Genomic DNA, 8010 nt, shown 5'->3' with positions numbered 1-8010 from the left:
CTCTGGCTAGAAAATATCCTACTCAAGTATGTCTCAGTCCCTAGGAAGATCCTTCCTCCTACTTTCCCAGCCTGAGCATAGGTACTTCTTCCTAACTCTTCCCTTCCTTTCCTTCCCTAAGACTGCCATTTTCTAAAGAGGAAAGGATACTTCCCCCTGTATTTCTCTACTCCCTATGCTATCTACTCTACCATGTGTATATTATTTCCCTGAGCAAAATATCCCAGGGTCATGAGTCAGAGTTCCCTGGTGTCTAGTCCTTTACCATCCCAGAAATGTAGAATGGGAAATACTTCAGTGACCAACAAAGGGCAGGAAAAAGGCAAGTGTGAAGAGAGTGAGGTTGTCCATTGAGGAAGGAAAGCCTCCCTGAGGAAGTCATATATTTTTAATCAAGGAGAATGCAGAATACAGGACCATTATGCAGGAACACATGTGAATCACTCTGTAGCATTTGTATGATTCAGATTAAAGTGCACACCTAAACCTTTCAACTTAAAGGCTGAGACTCCTCGTACTTATATCTCTCAGAGCCCAGCACAATAATTGGGGCATAATAAAAACTAAATAAACATTTGATAAACGGATTGATACATGATATCAATGAAAATGGCTGACATCCATTTTAAATAATGAACTAAGAAAGCAAAGAGAGAAAGTATAGTCAATTTGACTTTCATCAATATGAATTATAATAGTTTACAGAACTGCTTACCACCTGTGCCTAATTACAATGTAGCACAGTCTTGACTATGACTATTATTAAGTATGTGCTGGATTAACTTAACCGCAAGTTTTATTTGATGACAATAGGTTTCATAGTCAGTTGCTTATATAAAGTATCTGTTGATGTAACTTACTTGTCTGTTTCCATCTTTAAAAATTCCATCAATATTGTTCATTGATGCTCTTCTATTTGACCAATCCAATCAGAGTTGAAATTTGCTTATGTGAACAATAACAGAATTTCAAATAACCACTTATGCCTTCTTCTGGTTAAAAGAGTGGACTTGTAGTTCTTATCCTTCTTAACGTGTCCAGGGAATTAAACAAGAGACCATCCCTACTTGTTATGGGCAAGAGGTCCCTCCCACACTGGACTCTGCATTAAGCCTCTTTACAAGCTACCCAGCAATTTCCGCCCACCCCAGCTTCATGTCCTCAGGGAACCTGGCCACAGTGTCCATTCTCACTGCTGAGGGCACTGCTCGAGCTCTCACCTGAATTTCAGTTCCATTTTAAGCCTTTAAAATATTTCCACTTGCATTTTCCTGTACCTGGTTCATTTTCTTCCCTATCTCCCCTAGTTTTCTATAGCATCGTCATTCTGTCCACCACCAGGATAGAAAACTCGTGTATTCTACAGCTCCCTCTTCTCACTCCCTGTTTCTAATGATCAAGTCCTGTTGGTTCCTTCCCACCCAAGTTTCTCAGATGTACCTCTTCCCCTTTATTCTCTCAGTCCCCACAATATGTAGGCTTCACACTGTTCCTGAATGATATAGGAACTCATGAGTTCTTCCATTTACATTCCATCTTAGATAGCCTGTGTCAGTCAGGCTCTGGTACAGAAGCAGAAATTATATATTATAAAGAATTGTTAGCTAAATATTAAAGAACTGAAAATTCACAAGGAGAACTTCAAGGTTTAATAGAGGTAACAATTGCAGGAAGGAGTGACCATTCCAAAAGCTGTGAGATCAAGAGAAGAGGCTGGAAGTACCAACACTTGGAAAGAGGGGCTTCACAGAGCTTAAAAACTCAGACCTCTATGTTTGGCTGGAGCCAGGGTCTCTAAGCGAGAGGAAGGTCCAGTGTGATTGGGACCCCAGACCTCTAAATCAGGGGGTGCTTCTTGGCTATGGCTGGTGTTGTGGGAAGTAAGAGTGCAAGGAAGCAGGTTCTGTGAAAGTTGTGAAAACTGCTAATTGGATTGAACAGCTGCTCCTGGAATCAAGTACCACTGCCAAATTTTGTTTAAAAAAAAAACAAAAAAAAAAAAAACAGAGAGAGAGAGAAAGAAAAGGAAAGCTGAGGTGATGGTCCCAGGAGCAGGAAGCAAACAGGAAGCCTGCAGGAAACAGGAAAGAGCAAGAGTTCTGTTCTCCTACTAGCATCCCCAGATGGCAAAACCTCACAGGGAACCAGCTGGCAAAACCAAGTCATTTGGAGTCCCCACCCCAGCATCACTAAAGAATATAGAAGGGTAGGCTTGAAGCTGAATGACAAGAAATGGCACATGATGACATAATGAATGAAGGTCATTTCATTTCATCATGACTGTCATCTTCTTAATTTCTTCTGGCTCAGGTCCAAGTGCAAAACCCTAGAATTAACTGTATCTTCTGCTCCTCTTCATGTTTCCCACCTTACTCATACCACAGATATTCTGCTTGAACCACTAATCCCAAATTTCCGCCAGTGCTACTTGCAACTGGCCTGATATTACCCTGCCAGCTATGTTCTGGTTAAGTTGCTCCAGCAGTCAAAACTCTCTGTAGCTGTTTTCAAATTGATTCATAAAGTTCAGGCCCACTCTGAGATCTCCTCTGCCAAGAAATCCATCTCTTCCCCAAGAAAGGAGGTCCTTTTGAGTAAGAGCAATAGAAACTCAAGCAGGAGTGCAAGCACACTCAATGGGAGGTCCATCCACATGTAGAACTGAATACAGTCCTAATGAGAGCCCAGTGAAGAGGTATCCATCAAGTCAGCCAGCCAGATGTTCCAAGTATTCCTCTATGACAGCCATGGATAGATTGGACCAAGAAAATAAGAGAGGAACTTCGTTTTCCATGGCTTTGCTTACAGAACCTCTCCTACCTGGAATTTCCTTTGTCCCTGTCCATGAAGGCAAGCCCTAAATTTCCTGGAAGGTTAACTTTCAGACTTATTTCTCTATGGTACTGTGTTTATCAAGAAAGCTAACTCGCATTATTAGTAGTGTGAAGAAGGAAGCAAAGAGTATAGAATTAAATTTAAAGAAAGCAGTTTAAATACAACTAGTCCTCACTCATCTCTAGTTCTATACTCAGAGACACCAACTTTCACTCATTACTCTGGCAAAGTTTTTAAAAATTGGTAATAAATTTTGCTACTTTAAGGAAAAGATATCAATATAACAGCATTTATATTACAATCACATTTATTTATAATTACATACACAAAGTAATGTATTTTACAGAAGATCCAAAAAGAAATACATTAGACTATTAAGGAGGTTACCTCTGGGGAGGGGAATTTGGAGGAAAGAGGGTAAAGGAGGACTCACATTTTTCATTCTCTTTCTATACTGTGTGAATTTTTTGTAATACCAATGTATATATTTATAATTTTAAAAATTGTAATGATAGACTCCAAGTTAAAAGTGATAGAATTATGGAACTCAGAATAGACATCAGAAATAGCCTAGTGAAAATACTAGAAATACACTATATTTAACTACATGTTGACATGGAAAAAAATTAAATTCAGCATATTTTCTAATTATACGTATCAAAGTATGCATTTCTGTGTAGGTCTCAAGAGACCTTCCATCTTTAAGACTGTATTTTTGAGCTTTTCTATAGTTAAAAATTGAGGAATTCTCTACAATGCTGTCTGCAGTGTACATTTTGGCACACAGTTGAACATTTGAACAGAGCAAAGATCAATGGGAAGCCCGTTATCCTTGGGTTTGGCAAAGTGTTTAAATGTGTTTGGGTTTAAGTATTCAGAATGATGAAATGTTAGCCCGTCTGAGACTACTTCAGCCTTTTTTCAGGTGCAATTTCGACAGCTGTGTAAAGGATTTATGCAAGTTTGGATGAATTCAAACACAGGTGTAAAAGATAAAAGGCAAGTGGAACAAATGCTCTACCTATGATCATTTTTCCATGTTTGGCCGTCTTATTTGTGCCTGTTGATTCCAGTACCCTTTCATGCAACATCCATCTTATGAGTCATCTAAAAGCACCACCTTATTTTAATTTATTGCTAATAAAGAGCGAAATTTTGAACGAAATTATGCCTGGTTCTTCTCTCTAAACTCAACTCTTTTATTCCCTTGTGTTGCTTCCATCTTTTCTCCATAGGCTTCAAGTGGATTATTCTGCCTCCCTCAATCTCTTGGACCTGCAGATGTATTTAGCAGATCTTATAGCAGTGTCTCAAAATGATACAGTGAAGTATTTCACATAATCATGTGATTATACTCTAATTGAAAGGCTTAATATTTTGTGTCCTCAGTAGGAATGTAAGGTCTAGAGAGTGGCACAGAGTCTTATGTCCTTTGTTCCGTATAACACTGAACATAGTGTTTACTGATTGATGATAATTAGGCAAAAAAATAACATCCTTAACATCCTATTTCAAAAATGTTATACTTCATAAAAATGTTTTTAAAAAGGATTTTGTCTTGGTTTTGTATTGCCATGATATGTTAAATAAAGAATGAAACGTACCATTCTGTCCAGATTTTATCAAAAACAAAACACCCCAACACAACTAAGATTTCACCATAGCAATAGGTAAGAGTGGCCCAACAAAAGTGACAGCTGTACCTGACAGATAAGTAGGACATAAATGAGCAGGATCACAGCAGAAGGGACAAGACTGGTAAGTTCACCAAAGCTGCCCAAATTGTTCATAAGTCCCTGTGTCATACAACAGCCCCAAAGTCTTCTAGAAGTTCTCAGAAGTACTTTGGAGTCCTGCATTAAAAACAAACAAACAAGAAACAGTGAAACCCAGAAGAGAAACTCAGGTTATGTGTGCACTGAGGTGATTAAAGCACTAGACAGGATCCAGGATCCCAGATTCTAGCTTAAAATACTAGCTATGGAAATCTAGGAAGGTCCCATGTCCTATGTCTCTTTTTCCTCATATGTGAAATGGGAATAATAAATTCTATCCAACTTACTTTCAAAGAAGTTATGAGTCTCAAATGAAGTAAAAAACATCAAACTGTTTTGAAAGTGTTGAGCACCATAGAAAGTAGTATTGTTAGTGTCATTTTATTAGTTTATAGGGAAAAAAAGTGATGCATAATTTCACTTGCTCATAAAATTTGTTTGGGATATTATTTTTGAAGAAATTCTTAATTTCTTGCAGAGTTTGAGATTTTAGACTATCTTCCTTCTGAACTTACTCACTGAATTTACTTGTTAGTCTAATTTTTGTTGCAAGTGGAGTTCTTAGCTCTAAAACTCTAAAACATTTCACATCTATTCATTTCTGTCAGTTTAGGAAAGCAGGAAGAATTCGAATGTAAGAAAACCATTATAGCAGTAATGATTATTTAATTTTCTAATGTTTTGAAACTCTATACTTTAGGCTTTAATAAACTCCCATTTTCTATTTAAAAAAAGGCATTAAGGACTGAAAAAGACTCATTACAAAAATACACATGATAGCTAACTTTTGCCCCCAGCTGTCTGCCTAATTATTACATTTTGGGCTACTGATATATGCATATTTCAAATTTTTGATGCTTTCTTTCAACATCTTTGTAGGTTTCTGAAAACCAAGAATTTATAGTGATTGAATCCTGCTTCTATATTATTCCTGGAAGCAGAGTTGAAAAGGACCTCACCAACACTTTTTCTTTTTTTTTTTTTAAGGAAGGAATTAAGGTAAGAGACTGTATGATTAACCCCAGCAAGGTATTGGATGAACCAAGGTCAACCAAGTCTCCTGACTTGGTCTTCTATCCTTTCCAGGACAACAGCCAGCTATTTTAATTTGATGATTCCAAACACAGTCCACTTTCCTTTAGATGCAGTAGATGATGGAAGAATCTACATTAGGGAAGAAACAATTGGGTGCCATGTTGGACGGACTGCTAAAATCCCAAGCTGCATCCCATACCTACTGAAGTCTCTATCATTACAACAAAGTCATTTTCTGATATTGAGTCTTATCCCTTGCTCCCACTGTGGGGCCTCCCAACTGAAAGCCACCCCTCCAACACACACACACGTACATACACACACACCCTCACCCCCTGCAAGGGCTCTCTAGCCATACAAACTAAATCACCACCAACTTCTCTATCCCATCACCTCACTTTAGTTCTCTGCATAGCAATTTTGTGTGTGTATCCCTGTCTTCCACACTGAAATGTAAGCTCCATGAGAGCAGGGGCCCTGTCTATGTGGCTTATCAGTCATTTCTCAGTGTCTCGTACAGTGCCCAACACTTAGAATACACTCAATAAGTATTTGCTAAATGAATGTGTTGCTTTGTAATTGAATCAAGTACATTAACAGCACTATCATCACATGCATTTCTGTCTTAGAATTTTTCTCCAGGAGATTTTTCAGCAGCATGCATTAACCAACAATGAGATTCTTTCTATTTGTTTTCCTATTACCTCGGTTAATGATATTAATCAAATATTCTGTTTTGTTTTCTTTTGCATTTATAAGACAAAATACACTTCTGCTCATGGGAAAGGAAATGTTATCTTTGCCCTTCGATTGGACAAGTGGACTCATTGATTGATTCAATTTTTCCAATTTTTGGAAAACAAAAATTTCTCTTGTCCCCCAAGAAGAGATTTTTTTTCTTCTTCTTCTTTGGCATTAATGTACCCAGCCATTCTGTTGTCTGTTTGCCCAGAAGTCCTTTCTCAAAGTGGTTCTCTTCAAAAGCTTTCAAGAACATACCAGTGCTCTTTAGTGTGGAAGGCTATTTTTTAAAAGAGTAGGGGGAGTGGGGAGGAGGAAGTTAAAATGAAAAGGTTGAAACCTCTGGCCTAATTGACTTGTCCACTTGGTGCTGTTAAAACACAATGGTTTTGTCTCTCCTGCTTATCATGGGACAGACTCACTAAACGGTCGCCACACAAACCGTACTCTTCACAAGGAATTAAGAGTTTGCTGCAACAGTAACTTTACCTACTTAATTGAATCTTGAACAATCTGTGCTGAGGCAGAGACCACTGAAACAACCTAAATGTCGTTTGCCAAATAAATTAATTTGTAGTTCTGGGATGCTGATTTGTAACTCCATACAATAGTAAAACCTGAGCCAACCAAGGCAAGAAGGAGACTATGAAGTTCCACTGGCACCTTTGCTTTTGAAGTGGCCTCAAACCTTAAAGCCTGCATTTCATTTGGGAAAATCTTTTGCTAAAACCACTTCCCATATGCAACCCATCTGGAGGACTATAATCTAGTCTTGCCTGCAGCAAACTGACAATAATGATACTTGCCTTTCATCACAGATCCCTGAGCACTAGACAAACATTAATTAATGCCCCCAACACACCTGTGAGGTAGGGAAGTATTATTATCCTTGGCTCTCAGATGAGGAAATCCAGACACCAAGAGGTTAAATGGCTCGCCTTAGGCCTCAGAGTGAGCTAACAACAATGCAAAACTTTCCACTAACCCTGGGCCCTCCTTCTGAGTGGAGCTCTGAGAAACTTTGAGATCAGTTCAGAGAAGGACCATTTCTAGATGAGGTGGGCTACAGCCAACTTATTTATCTTTTCCACAGGAAGCTTAGACCCCATTCCAGACCATAAATGAGCTCATGCCTAAAGGTATTAAAATGTAGAGATAACAAGAAAATCTGGCGAACTTATATGTTTCAGTTCCCTCCCAAAATACCCTTTAATCATCACATCTGAGGGAAAACAATCAACCTGCTGGCCTAAACTTCAGATAGTACTTACTGAGAGGCTACTATGTGTCAGGCACTGTGATTTTAGCACTGGCTCCCATCTGCTTTCTAGAGAACTCAAGTGTGACTCCAGTAAAGTCTGGGGTCAAGTGGAAATTAGGAACTACTCTAACGATGGCTTCTCTCCTGCCCCAAAGTTGGTAAGAGGGGTATAAAAATTACCAAGAGAATCCCAAATTGGGTCAGCAATCCCGTGATCATTATACATCAGAATAGCCTTCCTGCAAACATCACAGATTCTTGCAGCCTGCCCAAACAGACTATCAAAAGTCCTACCAATACGTACAATCCTAGTTCTATGAATGACAAATAAGAACTACTTGTCACTAATGGAATTTTTCTACG

Source organism: Canis lupus, chromosome 9 (assembly GCF_048164855.1).
Source record: "Canis lupus baileyi chromosome 9, mCanLup2.hap1, whole genome shotgun sequence".
Classification (NCBI taxonomy): Eukaryota; Metazoa; Chordata; class Mammalia; order Carnivora; family Canidae; genus Canis; species Canis lupus.
The sequence above is the reverse complement of the archived record's forward strand: the minus strand, read 5'-3'. Positions refer to the sequence as shown.